Source organism: Mastomys coucha, unplaced genomic scaffold, assembly GCF_008632895.1.
Source record: "Mastomys coucha isolate ucsf_1 unplaced genomic scaffold, UCSF_Mcou_1 pScaffold4, whole genome shotgun sequence".
In the NCBI taxonomy this organism is placed as follows: domain Eukaryota; kingdom Metazoa; phylum Chordata; class Mammalia; order Rodentia; family Muridae; genus Mastomys; species Mastomys coucha.
In genome coordinates, this window is record NW_022196910.1 from 33274964 (window position 1) to 33298845 (window position 23882).

General features: G+C 36.9%; 1 non-coding gene across 1 annotated transcript; it reads right to left on the bottom strand.

Moving 5' to 3' along the window:
- Positions 1–1331: 1331 nt before the first annotated feature.
- Positions 1332–1463, bottom strand: LOC116076609. Its single transcript, XR_004113017.1, has one exon. It is a non-coding gene; the product is annotated as a small nucleolar RNA SNORA17 (small nucleolar RNA).
- Positions 1464–23882: the final 22419 nt, after the last annotated feature.

Sequence of the window (23882 nt, forward strand, 5' to 3'; positions counted from 1 at the left end):
AAGTCCACCCCAACAGTGACACACTTCCTTTAACAAAACAAGGCCACATTACCTAATAGTGGCACTTCCTGTGGACCATGCATATTCAAACCACCACAGAGATATCTAGGACTTTAGAACATGTTACCATCTTATCATTCCAGCTTGGTTTTCTTCACTCTTGCTTCAGTTGCTCTCTTGTGGACTTGACTGGCCTTGGCCAACTTGCTGGTCTCAAATGCAATGGTGTTTACTCTGCTTTAACCCCACTTCCAGTTACAAATTACCCAATCACAATTTACTGTTTCTGCAAAGGATTCTAGATGTTCATGATTTCACATTAGATTTAATTAATTTTGATGATTCTGTAGTTTGAATCAATGTCTCTCTTCTAGGGTCTTATGAGCTTATTAATGCAGGTCTTAAAAAACCAAACTTTTTATTGGTTCTTTGTGATTTTCACAACATGCACCCAATTCAACTCATCTTCCCCTCCATCTAACAGAGAAAAAGCATCATTATAGAAGCTATAGTGTATCACAGTGTGTCCCACATGATGACCTATGTCCATAGTTCTTTGCTTGCAAATGATCACTGCAATGACTTGTTAGTCTGGTAGGAGACCTGTGGCTTCTGCTAACATATCAATACTGGAATCTCACTAGGACTTCTCTCAGAAATCCTATTGTTGCCCTATGTCATGGAGATCCTGTAGTTTTGGATCTGAAAGAATGGCCACTTTGTGCACCCCAGCTGTTCCTTAATGACTTAGATGTTGGGGTGGGTTAATTGAAAGCCTAAGATCTGGGCCTGAAAGGAATCAGAGCTGGTCAGCCTGCAGGTTCTCCTGCTCTCACGCCCCTGAGAGAAACTCCACTGTGCTCACAGTTTTTTGTTACTCTTTCTCTTCCATTTCTCTACCACTGACTTGCTCCTCTTAGTGATGCACAGGAGTCTCAGAGTGTCACAGGTCATCTCAGGAGAAGTCTCAGGAGTGCTAAGGCCTGCTCCTGCATTATGTCACTGGGCATGGGTCATCTTGGGTGTGGTCCACCCCACCATGACCCCAGCAGCCCTGCCTGATGCTGAATTGGTAGTCATCTCAGGCTAGCTTCTTATCCATCTGCCATGGCGCCAGTCTGGTGGTCTGGTGGTTGTTTCGGACTTGCTACTCACTTGGCCAGCCTGAGTGGCCCCATGTAAGCATTGTCTGTCTTATACTCACTTCCACCTTGGGGCCTACAGTCCCAGGCAGGATTCTTCTGGTCTCTGGCTCATTCCCCATCCTGGGAGCCCCTTTGGGTCTGTGTGGTGCTGGGCTGGTGGTTATCTTAGGCTTTCTTTTATTTAGGAATGTTAGGCTACTAATCATTTAGGTCTACATAGGTCAGAACATTGAGTTTAGACATAGCCTCTCTCCTCTCTGCCACCTACTGATGTACATGTGACATAGCAGCCACACCCGGAATGCCTCTAAGAGCAGTTTCTGTAGGCATTTAACCATGCATTTTGAGACTGATCGGAGGTATTTCTATTTTTATGAAGTAGATGAATCATTCAAGAGATGCTCATGCAAAAATTGTTATGTTTTGGTTCAATTATCTGACAGTCTAGAGATGGCTATAGAGTCAGTCTTAGAGTCAGTGTTGGAGGAACTCACAAAGACCATGAGTTTTGAGCCTGTGGTTCATTGGGCATGTCTGGTAAAATATCTACTATAAAGAGACAGAAGTTGAGCTGTATACCTTGCCAAAGAGATTTAACTTCTTTATAAAACTACTTATTGCTAGAGATGTAAGTTTATTCAAAATGAATTACTTGGTAAACAGGTCCATCACATATGATTTGAACACTTTGGTACCAACTAACGTTTTCTGCAGAATTTTATCAGTGACTGGCAGAACATTCTGCAGCACAAAAATAAGAGTTCATCAACTTGCAAATCCTTATTTTATAGTGAATGAGCAAAATTTCTAGTTCCTAATGGCTATTTGAACTTCATTTCATGCAGCATATTGTTAAAGGAGATTTGGATCTTCTGTTACTGTCTTCTGAAACAGCCTCTCTGGCATAGTGTCTCCTGCAGATGGAGTTCATTTTCCCAACAACAATTCCATAATGTTTCATTTTAATGTTATAACCCTCATGAGAGTTGATGGCTGTTTTACCAGTTTCTTCATATATTTGTTTTCTTTGTTTCTCTTTATGACTGTATTAGTATATATGCATTATAAAAAATTAATAAGCTTTCTGTGTAAAGATGTTTGCCACAATATTATTTATTATAAAAAGACCCTAATCATTCAATAAAAACAGATAGGTTAGTAAATTATTTTACAAGTAACAGCATAGAAACTGTCAATTTAAAAAGGTAGACATAAACCAATATGCTGAGTGGTGGTAACCACAAAAGTATGTATGTTTGGTAAATAGAGGTAAATAGAGATCAGAGCTTGTGATGAGAAAGATGTCAAGTCTAAGCCAAATGGAATGACAGAACTGTTTCTCCTTTTCCACAGTTTTGTGGAATGCTTATTTCTTTTCTATGATTGAAAAACAAAAAAACAGTTGTATTTAGGAAAATAAAATTCTTACAAACTGTGGGAAGGAAAGAACTTATGGGATTTATTTCAATCATTTCCTGCCTGGTGTCCTTAGCTCATATTGGTCCCATTACACACCCTTGTCTACTTTCCATCCATTTTCTGATCCCCTTTTCTCAAATTGCTTTCCCTTTAATTTCATGACCTCTACATGTATATCACAGAAAGTGTGCCATATTTTATTCTTTTCTTTATACATTGGCATGAATATAAATAAAACAACATTATTTATTAAAGTATTAGTAATCATATTGGTTATTATTTCTCTTTTCTAGCTAAATAAAAATCATTGGCAGTATCAAAAGTTCTACTAATAAATAGTAATGTAAAAGTAAAAGAGCCTAAATGAGAGATTATGAAAGTATGATTTCAAAATTCCTCAGAATTTAATTTCCCTTCTCCAAACTGTATCACTCAGTTATAATTGTGATAGTTTGACAGTGGTTAGGTAAAAGTTGAAATACTCTATTTTAACATGGCTAGGCTTTATTTTCCAGAATAAAATATCTGAAGTAAAATATTTGTTTTGTTCTTACCTATACTAAACATTGTCTTCAATTTTATTTCCATAATTCAGTCTTAAAAACAACACTATGTGTTAATAGCTACTGGTTTTACTTTTTGTTTGTTTGATTTAGTTTTTTTTTAATGAAATGTGAAAACTTAACCTTATACAGCTTAAATAAAATATGTAAGTATACATTGCTGGTAAATTGTAGAAAGATAAACAATCAACTCTAAGAGAACTCACTTTTCTAAATCCTATCATTATGTGAATAATAAGATGAATTCTAATCCAATTATTCATGAGTAATTTTAACTTCTATTACAAAGTATATTCAGACTTGCTTAACATTATTAAATTTTATATTTTTATGAGACAAATTAGATAAGTGATGCTATGAATTTCTTTGTAAGAAAGAAAATATAATACCCTTGAACAAATATTTCATCTTTAGCCACAATGTAATAAATGTATTCCTTGGAGCAAAGGAACAAGAAAATATTAGTCTATAAAACAGCTCAGGTTCTTGTCTCACTGAACTTTGTACCTCATGAGAATGTACACAGTATTTTCACGTATATGACTGATACGTGAGTAACTAAGAACACAGCAAATGCTTTGACATTCCATTTATGTATGTCTTCCTCAATGGGGCATTTTTTTTTTCATAGTGTTGAATTCAATCATCCACTCTGTGTATTTTAACTGGACAATTAATACCATTGTCATTCATGGTTATTATTTAGAGGGGTGTGATAGTTCCTATCTTCTGTTTGTTTTTCTACCATAGAATCTTTTGATTTTTGTTTCTTCTTCTACTGTTCTGATGAGATTTATCATTTCCTCTGCTCTTGTGGTTGCTTTTACCTTCCTCTTCTCAATGCATGATTCTTATAAGTATGCCAGGCAATTCTAGATTATAGGTCATGAATTGTCTTACTTTATGCCTTTGTCGAGGAAATTTTGTGTTTTCTTGAGTCTAAAAGTACAAAGGTAGACTTTTCTGGGCATAGTGATTGACTTTGGGAAATTTGTTTGTTTCCTTTTAAGCCCTAAAATACAACATTCCGAGGTCTTTGGGCTTTATCATGTCCACGGAGAAATATGCTGTAATTGTGATTGGTTTGCTTTTGTGAATGAATTGGCACTTGTTTTTCACAATTCAGGCTGGCTTCAAATTCACTGTATAGCTCAGGCTTTCCTGACACTTTTGGTCTTCCTGCATAAACTTTGCAAGTGCTAGGGTGTATCTATATACACCCCACCATACCAGCTTTCCAAGATGTATTGTTTTAAAATCACTTGTACATTATAAGTACATAAAACTAAACTCACAGTAGTATTGTTTATAAAAAAATGCTCCTAGACAAGTTACTTAATCCTGATTGAGTTACACCCCAGAAAATTAAAAATTGAGAAAATCATGATTCATTGTAGAAATCATGCCTCCAGAACTCTATGGGAGTAAAGATCGGCCATGGATTTGGAACATTCCTTATGTCAAGGCACCTGACACACATGGCAACATGTGGGTGCTCTCCTAAGATGAAGTGCTGTAGCATTGGATGTTCTGGTTTGTACTGAACATTCTCCTCCCTTAAAGTCTTGCACCCGTACAAGACGCCTCGCTAAAGTCCATCTTGGCCATGTGTCGATGGACATTGTCAACATTCTTATTAAAGAAGAAGTGTTATTTTCTTTACAAAAATGTTAGTAAATTTAAATAAATATTTAATGTGATAAAATCCATGGTTTACCATACCAGTACCCTCATTTTTCATATAGAACTGCTTAAACCAAAACCTCAGGTGGGATATAGTCTAATTAATTGTTGACCAAGGAACTCCCGGTAATTTCCAAAACAATAAAGACTGAGGCCACTATTTTTGGACGCTGTATTAATTACCTTCCTATCATTATGATAAAACAACATGATAAAGGCAACTTACAGAATTATTTGGGGATTACAGTCCAAAAGGATAGGAATCCATTAACATCATGGCAATGAACATGCAGGCAGGCATGGTGGTTGAGCAGCAGCTGAGAGCCCTCATCTTAGCCCCAAAACAGGCAGCAGAGAGAACACTGGGAAAGGTATGAGTCTTTGAAACTTCAGTCTCCACCCCTGGTTATATATCTCCTCCAAGGCTACAGCTCATAATCTTTCCTAAACAGCTCCAACAACTAGAGATGAACCAAGTATTCAAGCAGTCTGTAGGACCAATCTCATTCAATGCCCCATAGTTACCCAACAGAACTACATGATAAGAACCTCTTCAGCTGATGATAACATACATTTCAGATAGAGGACACAGAGAAATCAACTTGAAACCAAGCTAGAAGCAACCTCCTTGCCGACTATTACTATAGTGCTGGAGATGCTATACAAATTATTGGGGGTGCCGGGCGGTGGTGGCGCACGCCTTTAATCCCAGCACTTGGGAGGCAGAGGCAGGTGGATTTCTGAGTTTGAGGCCAGCCTGGTCTACAGAGTGAGTTCCAGGACAGCCAGGGCTACACAGAGAAACCCTGTCTCCAAAAAAAAAAAAAAAAAAAAAAAAAAAAAAAAAAAAAAGAAAACAAATTATTGGGGGTAAAAAGTTATCAACCATCTTATTCAGCTTTGGAACCTATGAGGTACAACACTGACCTGCCAGCCAAAATATGCCTACGATATAATAGCAGCAATGTTTGGAAGTATTCTTCTTACTGATGGAAGAGAGGGTAACTATATCAAATGGAGTCTAGTGATGGGGGTCAAGAATATTACTAATAGTTCTGTAGTATGTGGTAGAGTCCTATATGAAAGCAGTAGCTCATCCTCCATATTCTCAGTACTGACCTGGAGACTCATTCTCAGAACCTGGGGACTCTTTGCTTTAATCAAACAATTTCTCACCTTTTTTTTTCTTTTCAGTTTTATGATGTCAAACTAAATAAAAAAATCATTTCCTGTCTTTGTTATGGCTTTTCATATACCCTAGTTTAAATACAGACTTTCATTTCCTTTTCAATACTTTATTCTTTTTATAGTTAAAAATCCATTTGATTTTTTTATTTTCCATTTTTATTTTTATAATCTGATGACTTGAGTTTAAAAAGTTTACCTTTAAAAGGCCATAACTTGAGATTCAAAGAGAATAAGCAATCCAGCTCTGCTCTATCAGAGAGTAAATATTTCTGTTTCATTGATCTCGGGAATGGATGCCCTATGATGGCCTCTAAAGATCTGTTAGGTTTAACTGCATTATTTTTATTAACTGAACCTGATTTATGTTAGTAATATTGTGGTTTTATTTTGGACAGGGTCTGGTTTTGTAACAAAGCTGGTCTTAAATTTGAAATCATCTCAGCTTGTAGAGTACTGGGTTCAACCCACTGGTCTCAACTCTATTGTTTGAGTTTACACACACACACCAGAGTCTTGCTACTAAATGTAGACTGGACATGAACCTGTAGACCCTCTCGTTAAACTTCAGATTTCCAGTCTGATTATATTTACCATCTGGTAAGACCTAAGAATCATTTGAATGACTTCTCAGCCAAATAGTCCTTTACTCTTCTATTTAAATGATGAAAATCAACAGCAAATAATTAACAACAAAAATCAGTCCTCTTAGGAATAGGTATGACAAATGATTTAACAAGACATAATATTACTAGGGAGACACCCTCATTATCATGCCTGCATGAGGCAAGCCAGTAGGAGTAAAAGGGTCTTCAAGCAAAGGGAAAAGAGACAGACACCCTCCACTCCCACTGTTGGAAGTCCAACAAAACCACCAAGGTACATATAGCAACATAACTATAAACTATGTGCAGAGGATCTAGCATAGACCTGTACAGTATTCCTGTTTATGGTTCAGTTTCTGTGAGCCCCTATGAGCCCTGCTTAGTAGTTTCAGTGGGCCATGTGGGCCATGTTTTCTTGGGTCTTAGACTCTTCTGACTTCTTCTGCCCTTCTTCCCCTTCTGTGAGGTTCCTCTGGTTCAATTTAGTGCTTGGCTATCAGTCTCTGTATCTGTTCCCATTGGTTGGTGGATGATTCCCCTCTGATGTTAACTGGGCTAGGCACTGATCTATGAGTATAGAGGAATATCATTAGGAATCATTTCATTGATTTTTGTCTTTCTTTTTGGCACCAGTCATGTTTAGTTCTATCCTGGGTCTCCAGGCTGTCCTGCCTTTTATTCCTGGACATCAAGGCAGTATCAAGGGAGGATTTCTTGTGGCTTGGGCCTCAGGTTGGACCAGTCATGGGTTGACCAAGCCTACAAGTTCTGTACCACCAATGCCCCAGTATGTTTTGCAGGGAAGGACAGATTGTAGGTCAAAATTTTTGTGCATGGGTTGGTGTCCCTGTCCCACAGCTAAGCGCCATGCCTAGTTATAGAAGATGGCCAGTTTGGGCTCCATATTTGCCATTACTAGACTTTGCTAAGGTCACTCTTGTAGATTCCAGGGAGTTTTCACTGAAGTAGGTTTTTTTTTTCCATCACTGTCCAAATACCCAGCAATTTCAGTCATTTCTCCCAGTGCTCTCTCCCTCCAGTCTTGTCCACATAATCCTTCAATACCTTAAAAAATGTTTTCTTGAGTTATGGTATCATTGTTAAACTAACATTTTCTGAAAGCAACACAAAATAGAAAGACACAAATAAAATGTTTGTTGGTCTTGTTTCCTGAATCAAGTAATGAAATACCATCAGAATCTCAGAAGTCCCTCTGTTGCCTTTTTATGTTTAATAACTGCTTTTCTTCAGTGAGATGCAATTTGTCTTCAGGTGCTTTATATAATAAATCACTGTTTTGTCCTAATCACTTCTTTGAAATTAAAATTAATTTTTGCCAGCTTGATTTAAGCTAGAGTTATTTGGGAATAGGAACCACAGCTAAGAAAGTTCTTCTATCATCCACACTGTAGGCATACCTGTAAGGCATATTCTTGATTCATTCTTTTCATGGGAGGGCACAGTCTACTGAGGGAGATGGCACCTATGCACAGGTGTCCCTGGGATATAGAAGAAACCAGACTGAACAAGCAATGGGAAACAATCCAGTTAGCAGTGTTCCTCCATGGCTTCTTCAGTTACCACCTACAGCTTTCTGCATTGATTTCCTCCCCTGTCTTCCTCAGTGATGGATAGTGAGTGGTAATGAGAATTGTTAGCTGAAATGAATCCTTTTCAACCAAGCTGCTTTTGATCATAGTGTTTTACTTATTTTAAAATTGTGTTAATAGATTTCATCTGATGACTTATTTATATTACTGTTTAGTATTCCATTTGATAAACTTACCAAGGTGTATTTAGTCATTTTACTGTTGGTAAACATTTGCTTTATGCATTTTTGAGCTCTTAGAAATATTCTGCACACACCTTCACATATCACTCTGTGCATCAATATATGAATTCCCCTTGCTCATATTTAGTAGTGGAAAACCAGTTTCATAAACTATGTCTATGGTCAACTTAAATACATATTGCTGAATCATTGTCCAGCAATTTTTCAATACCTTTAAATCAAATTCAGTTAGACTAGTTGAGTGGGAGAGTTTCTATCGAGTTATGTTTTTGTCAATATGTGGTAGTTTGTAGTCTATCAGTTGTATTGATGATTGTATTGATGATTGATGTATTGTATTTGTGAATTTGCCCTTGACACAGTTCTTTTCCTTGAAATTTTTTATTTAATAAACTATTTTAAAGTCTTTTAGAATTTCATACATACATATAATGCCTTCCAATCATGTTCATTTCTCTCTTCTCTTAAGTCATCCCAGATTCAACCCCACCTCCATCCTCTCCTAACTTAATGCAATCTATGTTGCCCATGTACCACCCAGTGTGGGATCATTCACTCAAGCATGGTTGACTTACCAAAGGTCACACCTTTAAAGGAAACCAACTCTCCCAGAAGCTATCAACTGTCAATATATCCTTAGCTAGTGGTGAAAACAGGATCCATGGAGAATATTGAATGGCTTGATCTTGTGCAGGTAACTTGACAATTTTCAATTTTGACACTTAATTTAATTTTATTTTGGGTATAGCACTTACATGTCCATTGTCTTTGGAGATCAAAAGAGGATGTTGGATAACATGGTACTGGATTTATAGATGGTTGTAAGATACCATGTGGAAACCAGGAACATAATTCTGTCATCTGTAAGAGCAGTAAGCATTCTTAACCAGAGCCATCTCTCCTTTCCTTGATATGGTTTTAAATTTGCATTTGCCCTATGTGTCATTGTTATTTATTATAGATTGTATCTCATTTTCATATCTAGATAGTTTCATGTTAAGTCATAAAATTTCTGCATGCATTGTGTTTGAAACCATTTGCTATTATTGTAACTTATGTCTTTCCTTTATAACAGTTTTCCTCCTTTAAAACACTTTTTCATATTCCTCTTTAAAAACCATTTCCATATGTTTCTGTCTCCCCAAAGAGCACTCTAGTAGAATTAATTGTTTTAAATCAGAGATGGAGATGATAAAATATTACCTTTTATATAGCTATTCCAAAGAACACTGTTTTATGAATTTGAATGATTTAAATTGAATTTTGTTTTAAAAGAGTAGTTTTCAGTTTTTCAGAGAAGTTGAGAAGAAAGTACAGGGGATTCCCAATATAATTTATCCACACACATGCACCACCTCCTTCATTAGAGTGGCTAATTTATCACTGTAAGTGAATCTACTCTATAGGTCATTACCACTGAACAAACACTTTTCATTAGGGCTAAATCTTAGTGCTGAATACTCTGTGAGTATACTTTATTTTTGATGATGGTATAAATTGTTTTTATTATAAAATTTATCTCTTAAACTTCACCAATGTTACCCAAAACTATAATTACTTTCCCAGTGATGTTATATCTATGTTTTGCTATATTTACTTCTTAACATAAAGTATTTTTCAGTAGTTCCTTACCAAATTTCTAATAGCAAAATCATAGTTTATGGAAGTTTTAATGTTTTTGTTTACCTCTGTACATTGAATTTGTATTTTCTTAAAGTAAACAGTGTTGGATAGAAATTATTATGCTTTGTTTCTAAAATTATTTTGTGAGGTGTAATTTCAGAAAAGTTACGTCAGGGGCTGGCGATAGTGGCACCTTTGTCATCAGAAATTCAATTTACTTGATCTGTTCGTTTGTTTGTTTGTAACTCTGAGACAGGGTTTGTTTATGTTTCCCTGGCTGACCTGGCTCTAGCTTTGTAGAGCCCTCAAATTCACAGAGATCTGCCTGCCTTTGTCTCTCAAGTACTGGGATTAAATGTGTGTAGCACCACCACCCCAGGTTTCTTTCTTTCTTTTCTTTCTTTCTTGCTTTCAGGTTTTTTCTTTCTTTTAATTATTTTCCAGATTCTGGGTCTTAAATCAACTGATGAATGGCCTTAAGTCTAACTGATATTACACTGGGAAACGCAAGGGTCCTATGCTCATTGATGACTTGTCAATAAAAAGTGGCTATTCACTAAGCTATTATAATAAATAGCATACTCCCTTCAAAAATAAAATAAAATAAAAGCCCAAACAGACAAAAAACAAAAGTCAACTGGTTCCTTTGCAGTTCTTAGGAAAAACTAATTGTCCCCCACAAGGCAAATGTTTTCATGAGTAGGCAAACCCTTTTGCAAGCCAGACTTCATTGCAACTGCAGCATTAGTTTAATCTCAGTTTGGTTTTCTGGTGCCTACACTTTGGATCTGCTCAATACCATGTTTCTCTTGTATGCTTCCATCTGAGTTTACCTCCTCACTTAAGCAAGGCTACCAATCTGTACTATTTGAGTGAAGTCCCCACAGCAGAGTGACCTGGAAAGACTGGATTTGCCATCTTAGCTTTCATTGGGAATGGACTGAGATTATTGCCTATGTCTTTACATAAGTGGTTTATAAATCATCTTTCTTAAATTGTCTATCTGTGTTACCTTATTTTCCATGTTCTGAATGAAAAGAAATTTCACAAGGTATACTATAAGGGAAAATAAGCCCATTTTCATGTAATGTCCTTCTCTCAGAAAGTTAAGTGTTATTGTCTTTTGAAGGGAATGTTAATACAGCTCATTAAAATGTTGAATGGTGGATGTTAATGGTTATTTATATTGAAGTGATGTGGAGTAGCTTCCCTGAATCCTTTTTGAAGGCTCTGTTGTTAGAATTCTTATTAGGAGTATGCTTTCTATGAGACTTTAATAGTAGTTCTATTTTTATCTGGAAAGAAATGATCCTTACAGTGCTAATTTTCACATTTAATGGGATTGCTTCCCCTGTATAACCTAAAAATTTCTAACTTGGTACTGGGAGTCACTTATTTCAGTCTATATGCAAAACTTCTCTGACATTATTTGTGAGAACAAAAAGTAGAATGTGATTTAATTTGAAGCCTTCCTTGGAAATTGAAGAAATCTATTCCTGTTTCATTTTCTGCCTTATTATGAATATAGTCTACAAAATTGAGGATTTAAAGATGTATTGTGGAACTGGGCAAGAAAAAGAACAGACTTTTAAATCTCCATGAGAACTCAGGAACTTATGTTACTTATTTAATAAGCTGTTCACTGTAAGCCCACCCTGTCCTAGGCACTGGTCTAATAACTAGAGGATCGAGTGCCTAGGACTAATAACTAGAGAATATAGTGCCTAGGACTAAATGACCTTTCAGCATTAGTCAGGTCAAATTTATGGAAAAGCAATGAACAAGGAGAATTTGATACACATGCAAACACACGTGGCAATGACAAGTATAGGAAAGAACTGGGAAAGAAGATAGAGTTGAGTGATGTTATAGAGAGAATTCTATCACATATGATATGATATATGATATATGTGATATATAGTATATGATATGATATATATTATTATTGCTAGAAAATCCTCTACTTGAATTTAAAATGTTACCATATATTTATTTATATGTAGTAAACAGTGAATCATTTTATCTAGTTGTATATATGATTATGTGATTCCGTAGTTTCTTCCTGACTACTTTACTTGTATTGTTGCGGGAAATATTAAAAAAGTGAACCTGCCAACTCCCCAGCAGGGCAGCAGTCTTCTCATGCTCTTGCCACTGACAACTCTCTCCAGCTAGCCACCACAGCATCTGGCTCGCTTGTCCCTGCAGCCGCTAGTTTCCTCTCAGCCATCAGCAGTCCCACATTCCAGTAACCAAGTAAAGCAAAACTCTTGATCCTTAAAAATTAACAAATCATATTTATGTATCAATAAAATAACAGTTTTCAAGATGCCAATACAATAATTCCTGAACCAATAGATAATGATAAAAGCTTTATCCTGATTATTCTAACCTTATGATATCATAACTACCTGTGGCGGGTTAAAACCATGCTGGTTCACATCTGCCTCCATTTTTCCCTTCCTTTTCTCTCTCCTGAGATACTGTGTCTGCAACTCTTAGCTCTGCCTCCCTTTTCCCTGTCTAATCATAGGTCTCCTGTTGCTCTAATGCAAACTGGACAGGGAAAATTCTGCAACATTGAATCTTTTTGGTCTTTTTCATTTTTAAGCACTTATGTGATCTATTATGTTGGCATTTTGAAAACAAAGTCTAAAATATACATTTTGTTCTGTTTTGGTCTTTTTAAGGCTAGTTTTATGTCAAATTGACATAAGCTGACTTCATCTGAAAATAGAGAATCTTTGAGACTGAGTCCTAACTTACATATCAGCGAAGCATTCCCAGCCTAGAAAGCAGAGGTGCCAAGGCCCTGGGACAGCATCATGCTTGGTGTTTTATGAAACACATAAGAACATAGTTCTATTTGGGTGCGACACATTGAACAACAGGATGTGAGGGAGAGAAAAATGTCAGGCAGGTGATAGGACCGGAGCATGAGGACCCTTCTAGGCTACAGATGCATCAGTTTTTGCTGGACTTTATTATACTAAAGGTCCGCAGCAACCACTGAAGAAGTGAGAGTAAGTGGATTTTGTGCTTTAGAAAATATGATTCTTCTATCAACCCATTTAGTAGTTATAGGAATATCAAAAAATTTTAACTCATAAAGCCAAACCTGTCTTTATGTCTCATTTAGTTAGAGAAAAGCAGTACAAGTCTTCAGCTTCAAGCATGTCTTAAAAACAAAGATCTAATTAATATCCTTCTGATAAACGCCTGGTGTCCCACATGAAGAAGAACCTCCAGGTGTTTTCACAATCTAATGGAGCAGGAGCCATCCATACCCCCACCCCCGACATTCCTCTTATTATCCCATTAGGTATGAGGAAGTAACAAAATAATAAATCAGGTAATCAATAGGGAGTTTCTGTCACTTTTTCTCTTCAAGTAAAATTCCAAATTCCCTGTGACCAAGAGAGAAAAATCACTTGCAGGGTATTTTTACTTTTTGCTTTATTTGTTTTTGTACATATGTGTGTATGGTAGGTGTGTGTGTGTGTGGGGGGCTGGAGACTGATGCCAGGCATCTTTTTGATCCCTCTAAACTTTAATTTTCGAGGTAATACCTCTTACTGAACCTGGAGCTCACTAATTCTGCTATTTCAGCTAACTTAACTAGCCATCTGGCCCTGAGATCCCTTAGTTCCTCTTTCTAAGCACTTGAAAGTACAGGGACTCAACAGGGAGGACATTAGTCAAAATTTCCAACAAAGGGGAGATAGAACCTGTAGAAACCATATCCAGTGGATAGGCACAGCCCCCCAGTTGAGGGATGGGGCCACCTACACACCTCAAAAATACTAATCCAGAGTTCCTCCTGTCAAAAGAAAATGCAGGGACAAAGAGTGGAGCAGAGGCTGAAGGGAAAGCCATCCAGAGACTGCTCTACGTAGGGATTCATCCCACTTGCAGACACCAAACCCAGACACCATTGCTGATGCCAAGAAGTGCTTGCTGACATGAGAGCCTGGTATAGCTGTCCCCTGAGAGGCTCTGCCAGATCCTGACTAATACAGATGCAAATGCACACAGCCAAACATCAGACTTAGTGTGGGGACCCCAATGAAGAAGTTCTAGGAAGTTTGCATCCTCATAGGAAGAACAACATCAACCCACCATACACCCCCCCCCCCCAGGCTCCCAGGGACTAAACTACCAACCAAAGAGAACACAAAGGGGAACCCATGGCTCCAGCTGCATATGTAGCAGAGGTCTGGCATTAATGGGAGGGGAGGCCCTTGGTCCTGTGGAGACTCAATGCCCCAGTGTAGGGGGATTCTAGGCTGCTGAGACAGGAGTTTGGGGGCAGGTGGGGGATGACTCTCATAGAGGCAGGGGGGAGGGAATAGGAGGTTTGTAGAGGGGAAACTGGGAAGGTGGATAACATTTGAAATGTAAATAAATAAAAAAAAAGAAAAAAAAAAAGAAAAAAAAATCACAGGTGGTTGCTGTCCCTGCCACGGGTATTACATGGTTGGCAAAATGCAAACTGTGGTCCTTATGTTTTTTCAGCAAGTGCTTTATCCACTGAGCTATCTCTCCAGCCACAGAATTAGTGTGTTAATGGAAGCCAGAATAAATAATAAAACCTCTGAATTTAGGCTTGATGGGAATATCTGAAAGAGATCAGGACACACTAGATATATTCTTTGAATACTGAGTGAAAGTTTAATGAGTCCTTTCAAAGGAGAATAAAAAGGAGTAATGGGGCATTTAACAATGCTCTTTGAGTTAATTTCAAGTGGCATTGACCTCTAACTATAGCTAATTCTTTATGCTTAAATTAATCAAAATGAAATCCCATTAAAAATTTAGCAGTTGCACTGGACACATTTCAAACCCTTAAGAGCCACATGTGGCTAGCAACTACACCAGTTAGGCAGTAGCTTAGAACAATTGTACTATTTAGAAAGTTCTAGTGGGAAGAGAGAAATGGCAGAGAAAGAGGTCTATGGAATTATGGATGTCTCTGTTGAACATGTAGCAGGAACATGTAAACTTCAGAGCAAACTAGACAAGCCATATTTGATCAGTCTTATTCCCTGACTTAAATAGCTTATGGTTTTCAGAAGGGTGCTTACTAAGCCTCAGACCAGCTTTCAAACAATTAGAGAAATTGCTTTATGTATTTTGAAGCTGCATTATTTGGGCCATTCAGATTTAGAATTGTCATACTGTCCCTAGCAATGCAATATATTGTCCTCTAAAACTGGCTTGTTCCCTCAATCTCATTTTAAATAAATTAATTTGACTACAGAAAAACGGCTATAGCTAGCACTTACTTTAGTGAGAACTAACTGTTCCCATAGCATATAATTCGAATTTGGTGCATCACAAGTAAAAGGCATATAAGAACTAATTTTTTTATGTTTAGTCATTTTTTATTGAATATTTTATTTATTTACATTTCAAATGTTATCCACTTTCCCGATTCCCCCCGCTAGAAACTCCCTGCTCAATCCCCCTCCTCCTATGAGGGTGTGCACCCACCTACTCCCCCTTCCTCACCCTCGCATTCCCCTACAATGGGTCCTCTTCTCCCATTGATGCCTGACAAATCAGTCTTCTGCTACATATATGGCTAGAGCCATAGGTCCCTCTGTGTACTCTGTTGGTTTAGACCCTGGGAGCTCTGGTTGATTGATATTGTTGTTCTTCCTATGGGGAAACAAAGAATGTGGAGTGGCAGTGGGACAGAAATAGACTTTTCAAAGCAGAGGGAACAGCATGAATTAGGGCATGGGACAGATGAGATAGATGATAGTCTTGGTTATAACTTAGAGAGGTCAGTGATAATACAAATTTGCATCACAATCAAGTTGATGCTTAACAAGTAACCAAACTTCAGAGAGCATAACCTTACAACTCATTTCAAGAAACTCTAAAGGACAATAAGGGTATTTGTACACTTTGGCTGGTTAAAGAAATTCTTCTGCAAATATGAATAATTGAAAAGCAGGAGGGGTATGGGTAGGAGAAAGATGATCGCATGTTAGGTAGTGTTATTAAAATAATGAATTGAGAAATAAAGCTTGGGCTGAGATGATGGCATTGGTCTGAAATAATAAGTTGTTTACTGCAGAGACAGTAGAGGATAAGGAAGAGTTAGAGTTGACTTTTCATCTGACATTTACAGTTCTGGGAGTCATGGATTATGGTCAAGAAAATGGTATCTGTGTTTCTCTGCTTTTGTTTTTCTCTTTAAACCAACATGTTTGGATTGTCCTTGAGTACTTCTGATTTGTTTGGTTGTTTGTCATTGTGCATGCAATTTCTTTTCTTTTCTTTTCTTTTCTTTTCTTTTCTTTTCTTTTTTCTCTTTTTTCATATATATATACACTTCCTTCACCAGAATTCATTTGCTTACATATTTTTAACAGAGTGCTCCAGAGAAATGAATTGCTCACAGGCCTGTAATTTTATAAGAATTTTTACATAACTCTAATGGAGAAATAATTACTTAAGCAGCTGTGTCTGTGGTTCACACTACATAATAAGCTTCCCGAGGACAGTGATGATTATCATATTATTATATCTCCAGCCCAGTATAGCGACTTCAGCACATCAAAGAAGATAGCTGTCTAGCTGTCTATATCAAGAAATTAAAACTTTTATTCAGCATATGGTGCATGGGGAATAATCCAAAAAGTTCTTTTTATCTGAGAAAGAAACAGATAATTCTTAGAGCATGTTGGTAAAGAACTTAGCCAAATATCCCACTCCCTTTCAAAACAGATGATCAGAAATGGCTCTTGAAGAAGGATAGGATTCATTATGTACTGTCACTAGAGCTCAGTAACTCTAGTTAAACAAGTCAGGGCTAAAGTCACGAGGGGTGATGATGGAAAAAAGATCTATCTCTCTAATTATTCATATCAAATTAGCTTTGAACGGATAAATAATAGTTCTCCTGAGTTTCCCCAGAACTCAAAATATCTCTATGGCTAGAGACAGGTGATTTTTTTTAATTAGTTAAGATAATAATCTATTGCCATAACAAGTAAACCATGACATCTATGTCTTACACACTAAAAGTTGATTTCTCATTAAAATGTCAGACCACAGTTAGCATGCCCACATGACATTTCCCATGGTTACACATAGTACCTACACTTTGAGACTTTAGTGTCCTGTTTATTCACATCTGCAGATTTACCTGCGTGTGTGTGTGTGTGTGTGTGTGTGTGTGTGTGTGTGTGTGGTATGTCCCTTAGGTTGGACAATGTCTTAGGGCATCAGGCATTAAATCTTCCAAGCTTGGTGCATATTATTTCTGCCTTCAATCTACTTATTAGGAGTTTCTTAAACATAACTACATTTGAACAGTCATTAGAGCTTAAACACATGGGAATCTGGGAAATGGGCCATAGCTATGTGCTTAAGATGAGGAAATGATGAATATGTAATCTTATACATATTAATGTAAAAATTATTAATTTGTATTTATTTAGAAAATCAAAACAGGTTGAAGATTATGACCTGTTCTGTAATAGTGTGTTCTTGGTGCTGTGTTTGATAGAATTTTTTTCAGTTAATTAGAAAATTAAAGTCACTTAAGTAATGGAAAAGTTCAAGCATAACTATATATTGTCAACAGGCACAAGGGCTATGCTAATCCTTTGCCTTAGTTTTCCTATATACAATGCAATCAGAACAAAACTAAAGTGTTACTTTTGTTCCCTTCTATTTTATACACAGTTTTATTTATTCTATTACACACAATTCCTTGTAACAATAATAAAAGAATTGACTTATAGCACATAGAAAAGACAATGAAGCCGGACGGTGGTGGCACACGCCTTTAGTCCCAGCACTTGGGAGGCAGAGGCAGGCAGATTTCTGAGTTCAAGGCCAGCCTGGTCTACAGAGTGAGTTCCAGGACAGCCAGGGCTACTCAGAGAAACCCTGTCTCAAAACAACAACAACAAACAAACAAACAAAAAAAGAATATTTCATAGAAAATATACACACACTGTGAGAGAATAGTTACACACAACCATCTTTGTAAGTCGTTATAAACATGTAAATGTTGACATTTCATTAATCTGTCATTAGAGAACTTTATGTTTTTAATCCATTTTCTGAACATAGTTCTGGGATACCTTAAAAGCTCCTTAGAAATTAATCTGTTGTTACTTAAAAATATTGTGATAAAGTTTTATTTTACACAATTTTAAACATGCTACTGACTCCACTATAATTACATGTTAAATAATATGAAAAATAGGACCTTTTTTGGAATAATCAAATAGCCAAGAAAATAGTCATTTTTTCCAAGGAAGGATTATTCATTATTTCTTTCAGAAATTCTATATCACTTCCAAAAGTAGAAGCTTTTTGTGACTTTCTGGTCTCTTCAAGTGTTACTTAGCCCTTGAGTTGCAGAATAAGTAGGGTTTCTCTATAGCAGGTAATGAAACACACACATATATCTTTAAAAGTTACCTTTGATACCTGGTTGATTTTCTAAGATTCATAGTTTTTATATGTGGTTGATTTTTTTTTTTTTTTTTTTTTTTTGGTTTTTCGAGACAGGGTTTCTCTGTATAGCCCTGGCTCTCCTGGAACTCACTCTGTAGACCAGGCTGGCCTCAAACTCAGAAATCTGCCTGCCTCTGCCTCCCAAGTGTTGGGATTAAAGGCATGTGCCAACACTGCCTGGCTTTTAATATAAAAATAGACACTGCCATCTATTCCTCATGAAAAAACTCCCAAAGATCCTGAAAACTAGATGCAAGAAATATTATAGTAAACATTATAGTTTTAGAGAATTGGAACTTTAAATTTAGAATGTATAAGGTGATTGGAATGAGTTTCTTAACTCCCTAGAAGGATAGTAAGAATCTGAATCATACTAAAATTATTTCTACACCTAATGAAACTAAACATGCACCATAGTCATTTCTCTGCTTGCCCAATTACCTTTGTGTCAGCCCACCTCTAGTACCAAGAGATACTCTCTACCTAGGGAACCCACTGGCCACAACAGTCTCATCACTAGACCTGTATAAAATCACTTTCAGGAACTTCCCCACCATCTCAGCCTCCATTCCCTGGACATTCCACAGATCCTTCTGGCAGATGGAGCTTCCCGTGGGGCTCTCCATCTTCCTTTCTAGGCCATCCTCATTCCTTCCAGACAGCTGTCAATGCCTAGTAATACATTCTACCCAGAAACCACATCTAACCCAGACAGACTCCCAATCAGGCAATCTACAACCACCACACTTTCTAAAGATACAGAGATGGTAATATAAAGCAAGGGCTGGAACACCCCCTCAATAAAGACAGTACCAGATATCAACACCTAGAACTACAAAACCCACACCCTTAGACATCAGTGCAAAATCCCATCCATTAACACTAAATGTCTCCACCCAAACCCAACAGCCCTACTATAGTATGCCCTGAGAATTACAATAGAGCTGAAGCACAAGACAAAGACTTTGAAATTTTTATTAAGAGTATGCTCAAGGAGTTTAAAGTGGATATGAAAAAAATCCATTATGAAATCTATGAAAACACAAGTAAGAAAGCAAACAAACCAGGATATGACATGAAGAAAAGAGGTGAAGACCTGAAAGTGGAAATGGAATTGGGAAAGAAAACCCAGTGTGTAGTAAAACAAGAAATGAACTTAGGAATTCAAACAGAAACCTCAGAGGCAAGCCTCACTAGCAGAACACAAGATATGGGAGACAGAACCTCAGGCATTGACGACATGGTAGAAGAATTGGAAACCCCAGTCAAAGAAAATGAAAAATCAAAAAGAAAAACAAAACAAAACAAAAACAAAAAATACAACCCCCAAACCAAACAATAACCTCCCCAAACCCCCAAAATATTCAGGAAAAAAAGGTGCTGTGAAAACACCAAGTCTAAAATAATAGGAATAGAGGAAGGAAAAGAAACCAAGATCAAGATCACAAAAAATATTTTTTTAACACAATCATAAAAAACTTTTCCCCTAACTTTAAGAAGGAGGTGCCTAAAAGGTATAAGAAGCATGTAGACTATCAAATAAACTGGAATAGGAAAGAATTCCCCTTGACACACAATAATCAAAACACTAAATATATGGAACAAAGAAAGAAATTAAAAGATGCAAGGGAAAACATCAAATAATATATAAAGGCAATATAACACCTGATTTCACAATTGAGGCTCTAAAAGTCAGAAAGGATGGATTGATATTCGGCAGACTCTAAGAGACCACAGATGACAGCCCAGATTACTCCAGCAAAAGTTTCATGATAGGTTAAGTGAGAAAGATATTTCATGGCAAAATCAAATCTAAGCAGTATCTATTTACTAATCCAACTCTCTCAAAGGCACTGGATGGAAAAAAAAACCCAACCTGAAGAGGTTAACCATACCAAAGAACACACATGAATAAATAATCTCAGACCATTAAATTAGAGGTAGGGACCCACAGTATAATAACAAAATAGCAGGAATCAATAAGCACTGCTCATTGATAACTTCTAATATCAATGTTTCAAATGAAAAGACATATAGACAAACACATAGATGTGAGAACAAGACCCATGTTTCTACTGCATCTAAGAAATATATTTTAACATTAAGATAGACACTTCTTTATGGTAAACATATGGCAAAAGGTATTTTAAGCAAGTGACACAAGAAGACAAATAGAGGAAACATTTTAATATCTGATAAATTAGACCTTAAAACAAAACTAATCAGAAGAAATGAAAGACACTACATACACATCAAAGGAAAATTCATCCATAGGATAATGCAATTCTTAACATTTATGCACTAAACATAGGGACACCCAAATTCATAAAAGAAGCAAAACCATAGTCTAAGTCACATGTTTAACCCTACACTGATAGTGGAAAACATCAATACCTGGTTCCTTCCAATGCCCAACACTGTTCAGGTGGCCAAGGATCTACAACCAGATAGGTCATGGGCATAAGGTAAAACCAAATACTGCTCTGCTAATGGAATAAATAAATAATAATAATAAATAAATAATGCAGTAAAATAACCCCTACCAATATTTTGCAGTACTTGTAGATCAGTGTCTTGCTCTGCCATCTGAGAAGTTTCCTCCTACAGTAGATGGGAATGAATACCAAGACAATGTACAAAACATGAGAGGCCTTGGAACACCCAGTCCTAAATGGGATGTCCCTATCAAGTCACTTCCTCCAAGGGCTCAGGGAACTCTCCAGAAGAGTAGGTAGCAAGAATTTATGAGCCACTGGGGATGGCAAACAGTAAGGAATGAAGGCCTTCTAGACACAGTAGAACTGACAAACTTGAACTCACAGAGTCTGGTAGCATGTACAAGGCCTGCATAGGTGGGGTCTCAGCACTGAGAGAAGAGGACACAAGCACCCATCACTAACATAGAAGGAATCTCTAATTGATAAAGAATTGCAAAGGAAAAATTAGTTTTCTCCGATTGAGTCTCAAACCACACTTGAGGGCAAAATATATGTCAGCAGTAGAAGGCCAACACAAAATGAACTCAGTGGTATTTTAGAGGGATTTTTTTCTCATAATGACTTGTTTACATCATCCATTTTTCTTTCTTATTCTCTTTCTTTTTTTAAATCTCTTTCTTCCTGTCTGCTTTTCTGTCTTTCTGCCTCTTTTTTTTTAAATAGGTCCATGAAGTCCCTCATATAATTCATATATCCTTAAGTTTTTACAGCTGAAAACATTGTTTATATTTTTGAACTCATGTTTTTAGAGTTCTTTTCCACAGCTTTCAGGGCTGTCCTGAAGGTCTCAACATTTAGCATTTTGCTAAGGACTTGGTCTCCTGGACTTGTGCTCTTTCTGATTATCTCTGATTATCATAGAGTCATTAACCTTGGCAGAGAGGACTCTCTCCTGAAGGAGGAACATAAAATAAAACATACAAAGAAGCCTTACACCTAGCAACTGCCAATACTTGTGGAGGCCCACCCCCTTCTGGTTCTGCTCCAAGGGTGGGAACTGTGCTACACCACCCCTTCTACAGCGACCATCCTGTACTCTGCACAGGCACACACACACACACACACACACACACACACACACACACACACACACACACACACACACACACACACACACACACACACACACGTGCGCGCACACACACACACACACACATATATGTGGATTTTGGGATCTTCTTCGATTTCCTTCTTCAGAGACTTAAAGTTCTTGTCATATAGATCTTTTACTTGTTTAGTTAGAGTCACACCATAGTATTTTATATTATTTGTGACTATTGTGAAGGGTGTTGTTTCTCTAATTTCTTTCTCAGCCTGTTTATCCTTTGTATAGAGGAAGGCTACTGATTTGCTTGAGTTAATTTGATATCCAGTTACGTTGCTGAAGTTGTTTATCAGGTTTAGGAGTTCTCTGGTGGAATTTTTGGGGTCACCTAAGTATATGTTTTATACCAGCAATAATAATCTTAACAAAGACAGTAAGTGGGCAAAGTTTGAGTGCCCAGTGATGAAATACAGGTCCAGAGTCTTACTTCTACACCATTCCTAACTCTCCAGGCCGAAACCAGGCAGGAATAGCAACTCTGTTGGTCAGAAGTACATCTCTCCTCTTCGCCACTTGACATTTTGACTATCTTCCTTCTTCTACTTTACAATTTTCCAAAATAATAAAAATATTTTGTTCTATTACAGATAACAATGAGTAACATTGCCATTCCTCATATTTGATAGGATCAAATTGAGATGTCTTGAATTTATAAATACTCTTATTCATACTGTCATAGAAGAAAATCTGAATAAAAGTATTTTCTAGCCAAATGAATCGCAGTTTCTATCGTTTAAAGGGGCTTTCATGTACAAACTTATTTTATCCTCATAAAATTAGTGAATAGCATATAAAACTAGTACTGAGTACTTTTTCTGTGAGAGGTATTATTATTAACATTTGCACTGTATTACTGTATTCAACAACTATAGACACTCAGTGAAAGGATCTTACTGATGAGAAGTAGAAGAGTAGACTATTCATCCTTACCTAACTTCTAATAAATATGGGGATATAACTGGGATGGATTGCTGCATTTCAGGACCACAGACATCCAGTGATGGAGTGTAGCTACAGTACTCATGTTACTCAGGAGAAGTCTTAGAGAAGATTATTCACCATCACCTAACTTCCAATAAGCAAGGGGTGGGTATCTGGGATTAGAATTCATCTTTGGATCTAGTCTGTTTGATTTCCTTCAATTCAATGGAGGGAAATGTTCCAAAGATAAAGAGGAACTCTCCCTACTAGAAGCCATTAGAGCTTTAGAAGCTCTGTTTCTACCAACAGATTTCACTTTTCTGGCATGTCTATAAGTTACAAGACAGGATGTATTATGTTTATGCTGGACATGGAATTTTCCTGTAGGCTAATTATCCAGTCCACAAATATTTATTGAAACATCTGATTAAATAACTGGAGTGTTGTGTTCATGCTACTAATTATATGTAAGGGGGTGAGAAAGGTAGAGGAGAGCAAGGAGAGAAGAGAAAGAGGAAAGAAGAGAGGGGATAACAGGCTTGGACTGTGGAATGATTCTCAGTTCAAGTGTGTCTTAATTATGATTGTCTATATTGGTATTTAAGGGGGGAGGAGAATGGAGAAAAGACAGAGAGGGGGCAGAGGAAGCACACCTGATTTAATATTCCTTTAAGCCCTCTTTTAAACTTGTACTTTTAAACTCATTGTTCCTATGACCTCAATATTTTCTAAAATTGAATTTAGTCACAGCATCTTGTATATGCAGAGAAAAACTAAGTTCTCTGGCTTGCATAAAAAGTGAAAATTGATTTGAACCATCTACCTCCCATCAAAGACTTGGATCCAGAATCTCCTAACT